This window comes from Oxyura jamaicensis, chromosome 3 (genome assembly GCF_011077185.1).
Source record: "Oxyura jamaicensis isolate SHBP4307 breed ruddy duck chromosome 3, BPBGC_Ojam_1.0, whole genome shotgun sequence".
NCBI lineage: Eukaryota > Metazoa > Chordata > Aves > Anseriformes > Anatidae > Oxyura > Oxyura jamaicensis.
In genome coordinates, this window is record NC_048895.1 from 2792567 (window position 1) to 2809859 (window position 17293).

The 17293-nt window shown below is 43.4% G+C and overlaps 1 long non-coding RNA gene across 2 annotated transcripts in view; it reads right to left on the bottom strand.

Moving 5' to 3' along the window:
- LOC118164707 overlaps positions 1–3175 on the bottom strand; it is a 33521-nt gene extending 30346 nt beyond the window's left edge. For both annotated transcript variants that reach the window (XR_004749624.1, XR_004749623.1), the window contains exon 1: positions 3160–3175. This is a non-coding gene — a long non-coding RNA (uncharacterized LOC118164707). The remainder of the gene's footprint in view (positions 1–3159) is intronic.
- Positions 3176–17293: the final 14118 nt, after the last annotated feature.

The following is a 17293-nucleotide window of genomic DNA, read 5'->3' on the forward strand; positions in this document are numbered from 1 at the left end:
TAGCTTTTAGCCTTTCAAATAAGTAATTTGCATAGAGTTATTTTTTCTTTTCTTTTAGTTTCTTGTCTGATTGCACAGTAATAGATGTGAACAAATTATAACCCAAACCACCAAAACAAGGACACTGGTAAAGCTTATTCTCTCAGTTGTCACAACACTGCTAGAGATAAAATTTTGAGCTTCCCATTAGGATAAGCATTTAACTAAAGCTTTTCATATAAATGGTATAAGATCACAAAAGTACCATACTGTATGTAGGTTTTAATACAGCGTTCTTAAAATAAGCAGATAGAGAATTCATAATGCCTTTTAATTGGGACACATTTTACCTTGAAAACTTCTATTACGGTGTACCCCATTAAGGGCAACATTTAAATTACAAATAACAATATGGTTATAATTATTTTATTCCTTTCCCTGTTTTGATAAAAGTTATTCAGCATTTACATAAAGGCCTAAAACACTGGCCTTGGAAACAACGTCCTTTCAGACAAACCATTTCAAATTACATGTCCGATGGACAATGCCTTTCTGTTGCGAGCCAAACCCCACGCAGCACAAATTAACAGGAGCCCGATAAAGCCCTGAGCCAATGTGCTGTGCCTGTAGGTACACGGCTAACACGCAGTAAGGACAGCAGCCATTGTCTCCTATGCACTGCAGTAGATTCAAAATGGGAAATGAAATGCCTCAAGAGAAAAACAAAGTACAGATTGAATCTCATGTAACTGGCTCTGCTGGGTTTGTTCTGATGCTTGCTCACAAGATGGAGGGAAGCTAGGATGGCACATAGTGCACTGACCTTTGCAGCAGTCACAGCACAAGTTGCGCTTATTAGCACCAAGCCACGGTGATGCCACGGTGCAACAGAGTCATTGTCAGCGCCCGCAATCCCACTGCCGGGGACGAGATGAAAATGAGGTACTCTGAGGAGGCGGAAAGACCATTTGTACAAGGACAAGCTCCTTGAGGCCCTCTCCCTGCCGAGACATTATTTCCCATGCTTTAATCACTTGTCATTATTCTCCGAACGCTCTCCAGTTGTCAGTACCCTCTTGAGTTATGGAGAGAACTGAACTCATGGAGAATGCCAGCAGCAGTCACGCCAGTGCCAAAAGCAGACATAACAGAGCCTCTCTCATTCTCTTGAAATTTCCCATTTTGTACATTCAGGAATGTCATTAGTCTCTGCGGCCAAGGTGTCCCCTCAGACCTCACACCCGCCTGATGGCCCACAGCAAACCCAGGGAGGCACATAGTGTCCTTCCCTCACACAAGCTCCAGAAGAACAGCTCTCCACTTACAGCTCCTGATTTTACTACTCGTGCGTTTGAACTGGGGGGGAGTTCGATGTTCTTAGCACATCATGTGCTGTTTGGCACAATAAACTTCTGGGATTGACACTGTGAACAGCTACCACATAGATATCCTAACTTGCCCTGGATAAATAAGAAGAAAATTAGAACTCAGCATCCCATTCTTTTAATACTGATCACAGAACCATCTAGGTTGGAAGAGACCTCAAGATCACCCAGTCCAACCTCTGACCTAACACTAACAAGTCCCCCACTAAACCATATCCCTAAGCTCTACATCTAAACGTCTTTTAAAGACCTCCAGGGATGGTGACTCAACCACTTACTGGGCAGCCTATTCCAGTGACTAACAACCCGTTCAGTAAAGAAGTTCTTCCTAAGATCCAAACTAAACCTCCCCTGGCGCAACTTTAGCCCGTTCCCCCTCGTCCTGTCACCAGGCACGTGGGAGAACAGACCAACCCCACCTCGCTACAGCCTCCCTTGAGGTAGCTGTAGAGAGCGATAAGGTCACCCCTGAGCCTCCTCTTCTCCAGGCTGAACAGTGTCAGCTCCCTCAGCCGCTCCTCGTAGGACTTGTTCTCCAGGCCCCTCACCAGCTTCGTCGCCCTTCTCTGGACCCGCTCAAGCACCTCCATGTCCTTCTTGTAGCGAGGGGCCCAAAACTGAACACAGTACTCGAGGTGCGGCCTCACCAGAGCCGAGTACGGGGGACAATCACTTCCCTGGACCTGCTGGCCATACTGCTTCTGATACGAGCCAGGATGCTGTTGGCCTTCCTGGCCACCTGAGCACACTGCTGGCTCATATTCAGCTGACTGTCAACCAAAACTCCCAGGTCCTTCTCTGCCGGGTGCTGGCGGCTTCCCGGCTGCCTCCAGTGGCCTCGATGCCAGAAAAAAAAAAAAAAAAAAAAAAAAAAAAGGCAAGCCCTGCCCGCCTCGATCCCCGGCTCCGCCGCAGAACGCGCCCGCCCCGGAGCCGAGTGGCCGCAAAATGGCGACGACGCCCGCTTTGAGCGGCCCGCCACTGCCGCTGCTGGCTCCGCCTGCGGCTCGTCGGCCTCCCGCACGAGGGCTGCCGGGCCCTGGCGGCTGCTTCGGCTGCCTCCAGTGGCCTCGAAGCCGGAAAGAAAGGCGGGTCCGTCTCGATCCCTAGCTCTGCCGCAGAACGCGTCTGCCCCGGAGCCGATCGCCTTGGAAGAGACGCTCTTTTCAAATCAGCAAGTTCATATTGCTGCTGGAGCTGTACCTTGCTTACAGGCAGCACCAGTACTCGAGCTATGGTAACCCACATCAAACCAATTGCTAATTTTTACTTCTGTGGTCAATTTTTCTGTCATTGTGAGGTCTAACACGGAATTCCCCATGATGAATTCAGTTCTTTAGGGCTGTGACATTTCATTCCTCACTTCTGTTCTCCAGGCTCAGCTCCTCATGTTTCTGCTCTTCTTGTGTGCACACCCAGATGCCTCAGGAGCTGGCGACCTCTTGGTATATTACAAACTCTCCTGGATCTGATCATCTCAACCAGCTTCCTGTGTGCCACTTCTGTAGCATCCTTGATAACTACAGAAACCACACAGAAAACTATATGGTCCTTGCATGCCACTGAGCCTTCTCTGACGGACGGTAGTGCACCGCTCCTGATTTTACTACTCATGCGTTTGAACTGGGGGTAAGTACGATGTGCTTAGCACATCACGGGCTGTTTGGCACAATAAACATATGGGATTGACACTGAACAGTTACCACATAAATATCCTAACTTGCCCTGGATTAATAAAAAGAAAATTAGAACTCAGCATCCCATTCTTTTAATACTGATGCTGCCAGTGACTTACCCTTGGAAAGATAATACTTATCGAGCAAGTTCATAAGGCCATTGGGAGAATTATTTACTTAGTATGCTAAAATTAATTATATGAAGTGCTGCATAATGTATCAGTAATGTTTCCTCATTGTCACCATCATGAACTATACTTCATTCATTTGTCAAAGAAAATAAATATACTGAAAAAATCCTATGGGTATTATTCGCAAGCTCCACAACTTTCCAAATTCAGAAATAGAAGTCATTTTTCTCCATGGCAAAACATTTTCAAAAGAGACACACAAAATGGAAATATGTTTTTCTCTTCCAAATACTGAAGGGTAGTCTGAAGACAAAAATAAAGTATACCCTCCCTGTATCTACCAGTACTGTGTGGACTCCAGTATCTATGTAGTTGAAGACAAAGAAAATCAGCTACTCCATTTCTATAACAAATATAAAATGCTTTTGTATTTTAAATCTAGACTTCTAAAAGTCTTTGTCTTGCTCCAGGAATCCTAATGCCTATTTCTTAGATCCTTGGGGAAATTAGGAAGCTACTAGACAAGTTAATGCTTCGAAGCTGTAATTTAGTTTTTTTATTTTTAATTCTTTTTTTCCCTCCTTAAGATCTTGGCATATTTTAAACAGAAAATTGTAATAATAATTATGGATATATTGACCTCTCTGTGGTCTTAGGCTGGCCACTCAAGTGAAGTAGATTTTAACCAGCTCCCTGTAGGATTCTGTCAGCTTCCCATGTCGCTGTGCTGTGGCACTTCTTGCATTCCTCCTGAAAGTTACCTAATGCCGCCTTAAGGTCTGACTCCCTGCAGAAACACTTTGATGATTTTGTTCATTTTGTTACATCTCCTGAAGAATTTAATGAGTAAATGACACCTAGCCAGCTGCAGGCCTGTCCGTAAAGATGCTGCTCTGTGGGGCTACGCCAGCAGATCTTCTAGCTATAGCTTACCGTGGTGATGGTGGGAGCTCCAGTGGAGGGAAGGTTTCAGGGGTTTAATTGCATCATTTAATTTTTCACTTGATAACAATGGACCGGCCCTATCTGCAATATAATCTGCATACTACTCTCACTTGTGAAGCCCTCTGCTGTTGCTGAGATTTGGATGAGACAGAAAGCTGTCCTTGTCCCCCTCTCGGATGTCAACAAAAGCCTGAAAACTTTCAGGATTTGAATCAGGCCCCAGAGATGTGATTTTGAGAAAACTGAAGCATGACAGAGGCATACAGAGACTCACGTAACAGTGTAGTTAGTACTGCCGTACACTGAACTGTGGTTTTGCAAAAAAGGGGCCCTCTCTCTGCAAGGCAACTAAACCCAAGTCACCACTGAACTGCACCCAGAGTAGCTTTAGAGATATGGAAAATATCTGGGGCTTTGGCATTATTACAATAAATAATTAGAGCAAGTTTTGTGAAAATCCTGGAAATCTAATGTCTTATGCACCTTTTTTTTCCTCTTCCCCTTTTAGATAGGCATCATTATGTCTCAGCCTATCGCTGGAAATGCAGAGGAGTGGACTATGGCAAGGAAGAACCAGTATCTGTTCTCTGGCACTAAGCCTGCTTGCTGCAACTTCCACCTCACCACTACAGATCTGGGATATGTTTTCCTGGATAAGCCAAACCAAAAAGGAAAGATGTGTAAATGTGAGAATTGATCACAGGTTTGACACTTGTGTCAGTCTAACTGGTGCAATTTAGATGTTCTTCCACTGAAATCCTACACTAGTACTGCCAATGTCAGATAAAGAGCTCACATTACTTTCAAATGTAGGAACATAGTTCACAATAAAATACACTTTGGACTGAAAAAGTGCGCTTACGTCCAGTCTGAACCACACAGAAATCAGTTTCTTAATGCTCTATCTCTGATTTGAATGTCAGCTCCCTACACGAGTTATCACCATTTAAGTCAATACATTTACCACAATAAAAGAGAAGTGCCATCCCAGAGGCTCCACTATGTTTATGTACATAAAGACAGAGAAAGACTGAATGAGCATGCTTTTCTTATCCATTTCATACCCACTCACTAATATGCAGAGGCATACAGCATCTTTCAAATTCATTTTACAGTCCTGGCAAACAAGGCAGCTGTCTGGAGTCTGGACACAGGGAGAGGTGGAGCTGGCTCTGGATCCTACAGCAAATCCAGGACGGCCACAAAACATCTGCAGTCTTACGGGACACTCGGAACCTTTTTAAAAATTAATATGCCTCCTAACTCAAAAGAAGCAATTTACATACAGATATATTTCCCAAATATCTCCCTGCTTCCTGAAAGCAGAGGGTACAATTATTTCAATCAATGTGTTGCTGCATGCCTTATTCATAACCTGATTTACAGAAGTGAAGCTGGAATTTAAAAGCAATCTAGATGCACTTGACTATCAACAAAGATAATGAAGTATTATTTTTATTGTTAACAGTGCTGCTAAAAATGAGGTGTTTGGTGATTCAGACCTTCTATACAATAAGCCTATAGCTCAATCATGTAAAACTGGCTCTATTTAAGTAGTCCTGACATAAGTATTTGGCTGCTTCGATGGCTTTGGTTATCAAAAGGCAGAGACATGAAACACCTTGAAATGAATCTTGATATTTCTTTTTGTTCCTTGGCAGGACTGCTATCTTTTCATGTTCAATGCCAGGCACAAAACTTCTAGTACCTCTGTTGCTGAGGAGAACAAGAACAAATGGTGACAATCTGATATGAAAGAAATTGCTTCTGGCACTTCAGGACAGTTCACTTGGCTTAATGTCACAACATGCATATTGAAAATTCATGATTTACAGTAAGAAAGCAAGTTTTTGACTCTTTAGTGAAGGGAAAAGAGCTATGCATGTGTAACCCGTAAGAAGTTTTAATCATTACCATAGTAAGGGATGAAGTGTCCCTACAAAGAAAAACTGAAGTGGTGAAAGAAAGTTTCTAAGTGGGATCTCCTGCACTTTCTCTTGCTAATTGCTTGGAGAGCCTCTTCATTCAGCTGCACAAATGTTCTGCCCCAGGAAGGTGTAGCTCAGCATTATGGCTAAAGAAATTGAGGCCTTTGTAACAGTTTAATAGCAAAACATATGATTTAAAAAAAAAAAAAAAACATTATAGCAATCACAGTTTCCTCAAAAATGCAAGTTTTTGAAACATGCTCATAAAAAAAATCGACTTTTTCCAGCATTTTACATGTAGAATTATATGCTTATGTGCATAATACACACATACACACGTATCACAAACATGCATACATATGCATGCTTTTTATACTTGCTTGTAACAATTGTATAGGATCTCAATCTGAGGTCAAAACTTCATTATGCCAGGCGTCACGCAAACACAAAACACTTCCAAGAGTGCTTGTACCTGAAATGTAGGGCAAGGCACAGTGTGTGGTTACAGACGACAAACCCAGTGTGATAACACTGGTCAGCTTGGTGGGCAGAGGCTTCAGCAAGCCAGCAGCCTGGCTGCTGCAGAGTTTATAGATAATACTGTCTCAACAGAGTTTTAAGAGGGGACTGAAAGGAGATAATAGAATAGCCCTGTAAGCATCTAAGAAGGACTCTTCTCCACCATGATATAAATTCCATACATCGCCCCTTAAAAGCCCAGAAACAGAGTCTTCATCTACTTACAACTCCCATTTAAATACAGAAAATCATTCAACCTCAGAGAACCATCTTTATAGAAGTAATAAGATGCTGGACACTTCAGAGATTAAATGCTGAATGCCAACAAAGACAACAAAATGACAACGTACCACACAATTGACAACTGGTCCTTACTACTGCCATTGTTAGCTGATGATGGCCTTGCCATTTGCAAATATGTGAAGTCTATTCTCACTGACTTACGCACTGATAATGTTTAACAAGTGATTTCTGAAAGCTGTCATTGGGAATATTTGGGGGAAAACCTCACAAAAAAAGTAAAAGGAAACACACGTTCTGCTTGAAACAGTGTTGAGATGCTGCCAAGGTGTTGTCACAGCAAAGCAACATTCCCCCTTCCCAGGAAGGAAGGGGACATTCCTCTGGGAAAGAGTTTAATGAGCAATAACGAAAGGACTTTGCCAAGTGAGTGCATGCGATGGCATTTGCTTAGAAAGAAAATCGTAAAGAAAAGTGGGCTGATGAGTTTCTTAGTTCAGCTCATGCAGAGCAGAAGGAGGCGGCGAGTTCAAACCATGCCCAAGAAAGCAGCTCACAGCAGAAGCAGAAGCCAAACGTGGGCATTCAGAAGACAGAAAAGCTAGGACAGGCTCCCAGCACAGCTGGGCCAGGGAAGGAGGGCGATGTCAGCGACACTTTACAGTTAAGCACGTACCACCAGGAGCGGTGGCTTGAAAGCTGCCTCATTTCAGCATGCCAGAGGGCGAACCGCTGAGCTGGGAAGCATCAGGCATTAGCTCATGCAAATTCACTGCATGAACTGCTGCTGCACCGCAGCTCTCTGCCCAGTAATTGAGAGCCCTTGGAAATACTTTTAACTTCATCCACTGCTGACTCACTCCAAGCGTAAAAAATGTCCTTTGGCCAAGGCTGCTGCACAGAGCAGATGACTCCAGAACTGCTTGGCAGCATCCCCAGCACACAAACCACCTCTCCACCAGTATGCACGGGTGCCTTCCTGACATAGCCAAAGGAAAGGTTATCATGTGTTTCTTCCCAGCCTCATCTTTGAAAGAGCTGGATCACTTCAGCCAGAACTTTCCAAAAATCCCAGCTTAAGGGAGACAGCTGGAGTAGACAACTGCTCAAGTAGTTCAGGTTTGGCATGGCTGCAAGCCACTGACAACAGGTCGCCTCTCCACTCACTCCTCTGGCACTGGGGGCATCATCCGCACACGCCTGGTGCTCACAGCACTCATCCTTTCCTGCTCATTTGATAAAAATCAAGGGTAATGAATGATCTAAAAAGTAGTAGGCAGATGTGAACATCAGCTTGAAACGCAGCTCATAAGAAATGAGAACATCGGTTTATAAGTCAACTATCTTAAAGCGAAGCATGGAAACTTTTCAGCTCTGTTTAAATATGGGGAGATTTCCCTTTGCTGGTCAGCTAACCTACCTATGCCTGAACTCCTGGGTGCTAAGCCTTCTACATGATCCCATTCATTTCTGTTTGTTCCTTTTGCTAATGTTGGCCTTTTAAATCGCTCTTCATTTGGAAGCACCATCCCTCCCAGTACCTTTAACCATCCTCATTGCACTTTCATTGAAATCAATGGGGCTTTGCAAATTACCGTTGTACAGCTGACTCCATTATGCCCATTACAGATTTAAAAACATGATGACAAGAAGCTAATCTGTACGCACAACTCCCTCTCTTCTGCTGTAAATAACTCAGCCATATAATTTTTTAAATACTGAAGTGCCTAAATTATAGACTAACAATATGCAAAATTTCATCTTCAAGTAAGTCTATGTGTTTTGTTTTTTTTTTTGTAGCTAAGATAATACAGCATTTTTCACAGACTCAGCTAAACTGTGAAAGCTTGTTTGTTTTGTCTCACTCCTTGTTTAAAAATGGATAAAGGCATGTCGGGCCAATTTAATTTAAATAGGATGCTTAGAGACTAAGAAGCGAAGTGACAGAGCTTCAGTCCCATGTAACAGTAGCGATAGAGTTAACAGTCCTGCTTCCTTGCACAGCCCCTCAAAACGGGATCCGACAAACTCCCGATCACATTAAAAACCCCATTCCCCTCATTAGCACCATGCTTGGGCCAGTGGCAGACTCGGCAGCTGCCTGGATGTCACCCAGCAGAAGCTGGTTTCACCATGGAACACCCCTCAGGTGCCAGGTGACCTCTCAACTTTCAGGCTTGGGCCTTCCTCCAGGAACCATCACCCAGCTGACGAGGCGAGAGCACATCACCTTGCACCCACCCGAGCCCACCATAGGAGCCCTAAGTGCCTCAAGCCCGTGCAATTCTTCCTGCTGTACCTTCCAGGCTCCTTGCTACTGAGCCACAGCAAGCAGACGCCAGCCCGATGAAGGGGAAATGAAGCCCTGCAGCTGCTGCACCCTGTGCCAGCGCTTTCAGGGACCTTCTATTGCCAACAGTCTGTGGTAGAGCTTTTCTTTGTGCCCTGGAGCCAGCGCAAAGAAGCGGGGGACAAAATGCACCAACCGTGGAGACAGGGAGGATATGGGGGCACAGACAAGACGCTGTGCCCTCTTCTGTGGTTCTTCAGCGGGGAGCTGAAAGAAACTCAGCAGAGCTCAAAGCTGGGACAGCCAAATATGTCTGGTGCCAGAAAAGCAGGAGAAATCCCAGAGCTGGCTCCTGCTGGCACAGCCAGCCTCGCATCACTGTCTCCGGGGCCAGGCGAAGCAGCAGCATGCCAGCGGCATCACTGAGCCTCGAGGTGGCTCTTCTTGCTGGGGGCTGGGGCACCGCGGACCAGTCCCATGTCCCAGCAAGGAGCCTCACGGCATGCCCCTGAGATCAAGGCAAGACGCCACGGAAGGAATTAAAGCGGTTTTCCCCAAATAACTTTCCTCCTCCTGTGGGTGGGGATAATTTAGCCCATTGTGCCATCTCCGCCGCTGTGCAATTTATATTCACTGGGGTGCCAGAACCACACAGTCTCCTCTAAATATAAGCAATTAACTCCCATTAGCATTAGCGGGAATCACTCAGGAGACTATCCCCCATTATTGATTTTCTCGTTTTTGTACCAACTCAAAAAAATGTACAAAGAGAAGAAAATCACATAGTTAGTGGCTTTGGCTAAGTTAAGGCAGGCAAATTAGATTCATTATCATTCTCGAGCTAAACAGTGGGGCTTATTAGAATGTAGTTCATTTACATACTTTGATCTGATGGGTGTAGATACCTAATTATACAGCAGCCAGCAACTTATTTTTGATGTTTTTTATTAATTAATATTCAGGATTATAATTAAATGCACAGGCTGCTCTTCTGCAGATCCTTTTTTAGCTGTTTCTAAAACAAAAATTATTTTAGAAACATACCTGGAAAGCAGATGATCAGCAGCGGATTCTTCCACTGCGCAACAGAACCGTGCACTGCCCTTCACTACAAGCGTGGCCCACAGCTTTGCCTGGGGCCCTGCTCCTCCTGAACCCATCCACAACAGCTAGCAATGCCCCTGATGTTAACCCTGAAACCTGAAATATGCTCCTCTAGGAGATCTATTCCTTTAAATAATGAAACAGCTGATACAGGCATCCTCTCTTTAATGTAACTATTATATTTTATATACTTACTTTTAAAACACCATTAAAGAAAAAATCAAGTATTGATGTGACTATCAGATTTGACTCAGTAGCTCCTGATAGTCTATCATAATGTAAAATTTTGAAGTCTATTATGAAGAGGGGAAAAATAAGGCTAGTTGTACTCAGTCCTCTATATTTCTTATGACAATCTTACATAAAACAGAGAGAAACACAGGAAATCCCCCACGGACACACAGGGAGTTTACATAAATACAGAAGGCCATGTTGTGTTCTCTGCATGGCCTCAAGAAGTAGGACTAACTTCTGCTGTTACCTGCACGGCTCTGTTCCCACAGGACGGGGAGCACTTGCATGCACGCTTAATATGAAGCACATGCCTTCGAGCATCTCTTGTGACACTCTGTGTTTTAAAGAGGAGCACAGGACGTACATTTTGATGGAAAGCAGGCTGCTCAGCGAATGACAAAGGTACATCCTTCTAGCAGTCACTACGACGGGGACAGATTTGTGCCAGTGAATCTGAGCACAAAATTCAGCCATACGAAGGTGTATGGACATAAGACTAGAAGACACAAATGGAGGCAGGACTTGGCTCGGGATTTCCAGATTAAATGCTTATATTATTTACTATGGTTGTGGCTTGTGACGGCAAAGCTGTATGTAGGGATGCTTGCAGACTTTGAGAGCCTCACGGTGGCCCAGTGCCACAGGGTAGCAGCTTCAGATTTTAGAAGTCATTCAAGTTATGCACCAATCTGCATCTATTGGAGGCCTCTTGATCTGCATAACTCAGAAGCCCCCTTTGCAAAGCAGGCATTTCTGCAAGAAAAGGCATATCCATCCTGTTAAAACTCCAGGAACTGCCTGCTGATTAGGTCGTTAAAGAAACCAGCCACGAGGGGTGGCATTATGTACGGATCACTATAAAGGAAATAATAGTAGAATAAATACAGCAAGCAAAGCTCACTAAGCCTTCAAACACAATGAACTTTTTCTCTGAACAGACAGTGCCAAGCAAGCTGAAAAATTAATTTGCTATTTATTACCATTTTTGTTACGATTGGTATCTTTACAAGTCTGAGTCATTAGCATGTGAGTTTACTATTATCCTCTGAGCCTTGTAATGTCCTGTCATTTACCTCCAGGGATTTATGTCAGAATCCAACTTGGTTCGTAAGTGATCTTCCAGCAGGACAGAATGACAGCAGCATTATAGCTCCCACCAGCAGATGATGGTAATGATATTATTATTCCCCTGATCAGCTTGGTGATGATTGTTTGAACTTTATCAGTATTAATAGAGAAAATAATAAGGGTATTAATATTTGAAAGCTCCCTGTATTGTGTTTAGTATCATATTATTGCTACATTTTATGGCAAGTACTTTGACATTTCAGTGAATTTCCATTTACAATATTACCACTATAATCTACTCATTTTATAATTGCTTCTGGATACTTGTAAGGTTTAATTTCTGATATTTCCTCTCAATAAAGGGACCTGCATTGAAATTGATATACAATTATCCTCGGAGATTTGCATTGTTAGTCTAGAGTTGTAGGGGCCTAGAACAGCCAAAAATACTCTGTGGCTCCTGGCCCAAATGAGACCCCCCTTGCTTCTTGGGTTTCAAATTCACCAGGATTACTTCTACTCCTACAGCAGAAGCATCCTCCCTGTTGTGGCTACTGAAAACATCTGTGCTAACTGCATGCACGGACAAAAGGTGCTGAACAACCCAGCCTGACAGGCACCCAAGAGGACGGGACAGCCACAGGAAGGCTGGGAAGACAGCCTCAGCTCAGTGTTTACCTGTTCTTAGGAAAACAGCAGATAATCCAATATCATCGAGGTTTCATGGCTCTGAATGTCTGCCATTTCCGATTCATTACCTTTCCAACGTGCCCATGTTTGTATTTCTGCTTTCAACCTTCCCAACACCTCAGCTCCCTGTCCTACCTGTCCTTGTCCACAGCACTGATGAGCAGCTTCATGTTTGCCATTGAGTTTTACTGCCTAATAACAGTAGCTCAAATTTCCACCCACAAAAGCAGAACTTGGGCAGGTTTCCTCATTAGTAGAGGGTTTCTTCTCTTCCCTCTCATTTATCTCACGCTTTTCCCTACCTTGACATACACATGCATCATCAGCGTAGTAAGTCCTTTGTCAGCTGGCTGTAGATCTGCCTGCCTAAGTGGGAAAAAAGAGCTAAAAGCACCGACTCTCACTATGGACTGTGAAATGTATTACATTTAAACAAAGGAAATGAATAAAATCTGAATATGTGACATGGGAGAGGGAGATTATTGTTTCAAAAAGATCTGGGGAAAAGTAAGATACTTCTAAAGGTAAATTGATATCAAAAGATATTGCAGTGAGTCTTGAAGATGGACTCTAAGGAGCTCCAGCACCTCCAGGTACTGTCTGCTATGCCAAACCATAGACGTTTTGTCATCAACTAATTTAAAAAGGAACTTCAGGAAATTAATTGATGGAGAGAAACAAGCCATCAGATGAAGAGTTGTGAAATAAGCTTTCTGAATTGGGTCTTCGCAAGAGACCGATAGGATGAAATGCAGAAAGGGGTACACTGTACATAGATTTACTGAAGCTGTAGCTCCTGAGCATGTGTGGAAGACAGGAAAGGTGAGGAGCATATGAACCAGAATTTGTACTTCATTTCTGCCTTGCCATTATTTTTTTAAAGCATTTTTTTGCAAACACTTGTGCTGTGCCACACTAACTTCATTACATTGATGTAGATGTTCCTGCAGAAGTACAAATTTCATTCCAGTATCTGCATAGAACTCTGAATTTCCTGAACTATTTTAACAACTTACATTAAGTTAAGAAAGCTACAGTTTGGTACAGTTACGAGACCATATGTTCTGACTGCTCCAAGCCCATTTTTCTAAAGCAAAAAAAAAGTAAAAGAAAACTCTGACATTAAGGAAAACACAAACAGTAGTCTGCCACCTCCTTAGCTTTTTGAGTAAAGCATCAAAAAGGTAACTTGGGTGGTACCAGCAGAGGCATCAACTATTTCTCAGTTTGAGGCTCATCTTAAGCTAGCTATTTTCTCTACTCTCTCCAGCTCCAGAGCAGCTGTATATTAATATATTAATAGCTTGTAAATCGATGTCAGGCATTATGTGACAGGTCCTATATGGGATATTGAGAGCACTATGTGATACCAAAGGAAATGCACTCTTAAGAACTACCTCTGATATTTCACAGAATCATGTTCTCGGCAGTCTTCATAGCCGAAAACGAGGTGCTGTGGAGGGAGAGAAGAACTGAAAGGGAAGGTGCTTAAACAGCAGCCTGTTCACTAGGCAATTCATGGCACAGCATTATTCTAGCTCTTTGCAGCCCTGTTCACCCCTGACTCCCTGCAGAGGTGCTTTTAAACAGAAAAGATAAATGGTGTTCATAGGAAAGCCAGGCTGATTAAATAGTGCCCAGACCCAGGCATTTATTTCAGAAGAAGGGCTAAATCCCAACACTTAAGAAACAATTTCAGTTTAAAATTTTGCTGTTAAAATTCTGACTGTATAAGACATGAGAACAAGAGATGTGATCTAAGGATCTGCTATCCAAACAGACAGAATAGACTTGCATTAGGAAGACGACTTAGTTACCAGACATGGCACAGAAGGAAAGAACCGCGGTTGTTTTAAGATCCAAGGCTACTTTGCTTCCATTTTCGTACTTATTCACTGAAGCAGCACACAGAAATGCCATCATCCAAGACCACAACATTTCCTGTCTCTCCAATGCCATTTGTTCAAGTTTCTTCCCAGTCTTCAACCTGACCACGGATTTGCATCTTTGCTTTGCATCCTAGAGCCGGAAGCCTTGACATTCCCCGTGAACTCAGCAAGCAGTGCTAAGAGCACTCTCATTAGCCCAGTATCTCATGTAGCTCTCAAGAGCTCGAGCCTGCATCGGGCCTGAATTTGTGCCAATGTCTGATTGCAGCAGAAGTAACATTAAAGGAAACCCCTAGGCTAGTAGGCTGGCTTACAATTGTATTAGCCTCACTGTCTTTGTCAGGTTTGTTCTCCATGGAACTGTATATCCACTTAAGGTTATGAATTTGATTTATCTTCAAGATTTTAGGTGAGTTTCAATCTTTGTGGAAGCAAAAGAACAATAGCATGGAGCAGAAGATACAGGGAAGATATATGTGTGTGAATTTACCACACACAGCTTTGTCAAGGCGCTCCAGTCCTGATTTGCAGACTTTTGCAGCATGCATTTCTTGTGTAGGGACTACTAAATTAGTTCTGATTTACACCATTGTGGGGAGCATGAAAAAATACTAATCTGAGCCAACAAAACAAACACACATTTGAACTGAGGTGTCAGGAGGTGCAGACGTATTGCACCACCTGCACTACTTGTGGGATGCTCCTTCCAGTCAATTCTACAGCAAATTCACTTTGAGCTAACTTGTGTGGTGTTAAATTACAGTTGTATTGATTTTTCACAGCATTAATTTCATGGTGACGCTTCAAACTGCTTAAGGCTTTATCCGGAATAGTGCTGAACTTGGAACAAGAACAGAATAGAGGAATATTTAATGAGTCAGGAAAGGTCACCATAAGATACCATGTAAGCTGCTCCTGATCAGCACCATGTACCACAAGCTATGTTCTTCTGTGGGTCCCATGGAAGCAACTGCTCCAAAAACAGAGAACTGGCTTTTAATGCAGATTTCAACACGCTGTTCATTGCAAACATGGAATTTGCTTCAAAGTTGTTTCCAATTGACACTCACAAGTATAACTGAAAACACATTTTGGATCTTATTAACATCCTCAGACCACCTGGCAAAGAGCCATGATAACTCCCAGTTGAAGGTTAACAAGGTACAACCCATGCCTGAATTGTAAATGCTGAAATATTATATCCATCTACACTGCCGTTCATACACGTTTCACTTTGCTGCAAGAGACCTAAATCTTGCATTCTTCAAACCAGTGGGAGTTTTCCTTGAGGAAGAAATGAAAGATTATTGCCGCAGAAAACACAAAGTCAGTAATTTGGCAGCCTGATTTTATAATAATCTTTGTCTAATGATTATTTAATATTGTACTAGGCTATTTAAAAGAGTATTCTACAAAGTGTTGGAGCTTTCTTTTCAAAGCTTATGTAAAATGTGGTTTGTAATTAGAAGCCTTAGATATGTAATGTGTGTGAGAGAATATTAGTATTCCATAAAAGCTGCTGTCAGTATAAGTTATATGGAGAAGCACAAAATAATATGAATACTTACTAGCTAAAATAATTTGTTAGAAATAGATTTGTGAGATTTTGTACAACCTCCAACTTGGAAATTTAAAACATTTTTCTTCCTTTAAATTCTACCCTAAACAAATGAGTTAGGAACTATGACCAGAAGTGACCTTAGCACTAAGGGAATATATTAAAATTTACTTTTAAGTTCTTCAAAGCATTTCACCTTATTCGAGCAGAGATAGAGGAATTATTTACAGAGCCTGTTACTGCAGCACTGAAAATGACTCACCGGGGCAAACACCGAGGAGAACAGGATGGCGTTCCCACCCTGCCTCACTCAGTTCCAAAAATCCCACCGACTGCTGCCTCTCCGGCTCCAGCCGAGCCCATCCCCACCCCTTCTGGCGCAACCTCGGCTCGACCTCTGTGCATGGTCAGGGCAATAAAATAAAGCACGGCGCCGCATGTCATTTCGGACAGCCTTCCCCCAGTGAGGATGGGGAGGAAGGCAGCGTGCGGGCCTGCAGAGCGCGGCAGGCAGCGGCAGAGGGCAGCCGCGCCGCACCGCTGCGCTCCCCGAGTGGCCGAGCCCCGCGTAGCGCTAAGCGCCCCTCCGGCTGCCCCGGCCCCCCGGCAATTCTTGGGGTGCTCAGGGAGAGAGCGAAAGGAAAAAAATTAAAAGGAAAAGAAAGAAAAAAAAAAAAAAAAAAAAAAAAAAAGGGTTTCCTTGCTCAGATCAGTGAATCCCGCGCAGGGCTGCATCGCCCAGCAAAGGGTGCCAATGGGGCAAGCAGGATCCGGCCACTAGGCATCAGAGAAGCAAGGGACCAGTGGTTCTCAAATTGCCTAAAGCTGGGGTGAGATGTTTTAAAGCCGGGCATAATTGCATCAGTTGTTACATGATCCCAACACACTGCTGCTAAAATTGCTAATACAAAGAGAGTATCTAAATAAACGTGTCTGTGTGCTTCCTGGCTTTGTGATGGCTTGAGTTCTCCCTTTGCAAAGCAGTTCTCTCAGCATATTCCCTTTCTGACCTAGATAAAATAATTTCTTATTCTTCATCTACTTCTGTAAGGTAATGGCATGGTGAAGAATGTGACGTGCACGCTGCACATGGCACTGAAGGAATCTAAAAATACAGCAAGTTTTACAGGAGAGGTTTTGTAAGGTGGCTGTCTCCTCCTTGACATCACTATTCAGCTGGCTATTGGAATGGGACTAATTTAATTAAGAGAACAGCTCAGATAAAACATTTTTGTCAGATTCTCCAAGTCCTATTCACCTTGCTTGAGAACTCAAGCAAGTCTTCTCTCCTGCAGTCCAGAAGCACACCCCCTGGCATGCCAGCTTAGCTGAGCACAGCAACAATTGGAGCAATTGGCACAAAGCAAGCTACTGAAGTTAATGTAAAGATTATCATATTATTTTTCCAATGGCGACCCAATGGTCAAGGCAACTACTGGCAAGAAATTGTTCACTGCAGTCTTGATCTTTCACTCCTTGAAAGCTCCAGGTGAATTTTATTTGCAGTATTTAGTCCCAAAATCCTCACAGCTTGCCACCAGAGCATTTCAGTCCTCTGATTTCCAAATGATCTGAAGCAAAAGCAGCTATTTCTAAGCAACTGTGGCTTTTGTGTGTGTGTGTGTGTGTGTGTGTGTGTGTGTGTGTGTGTGTGTGT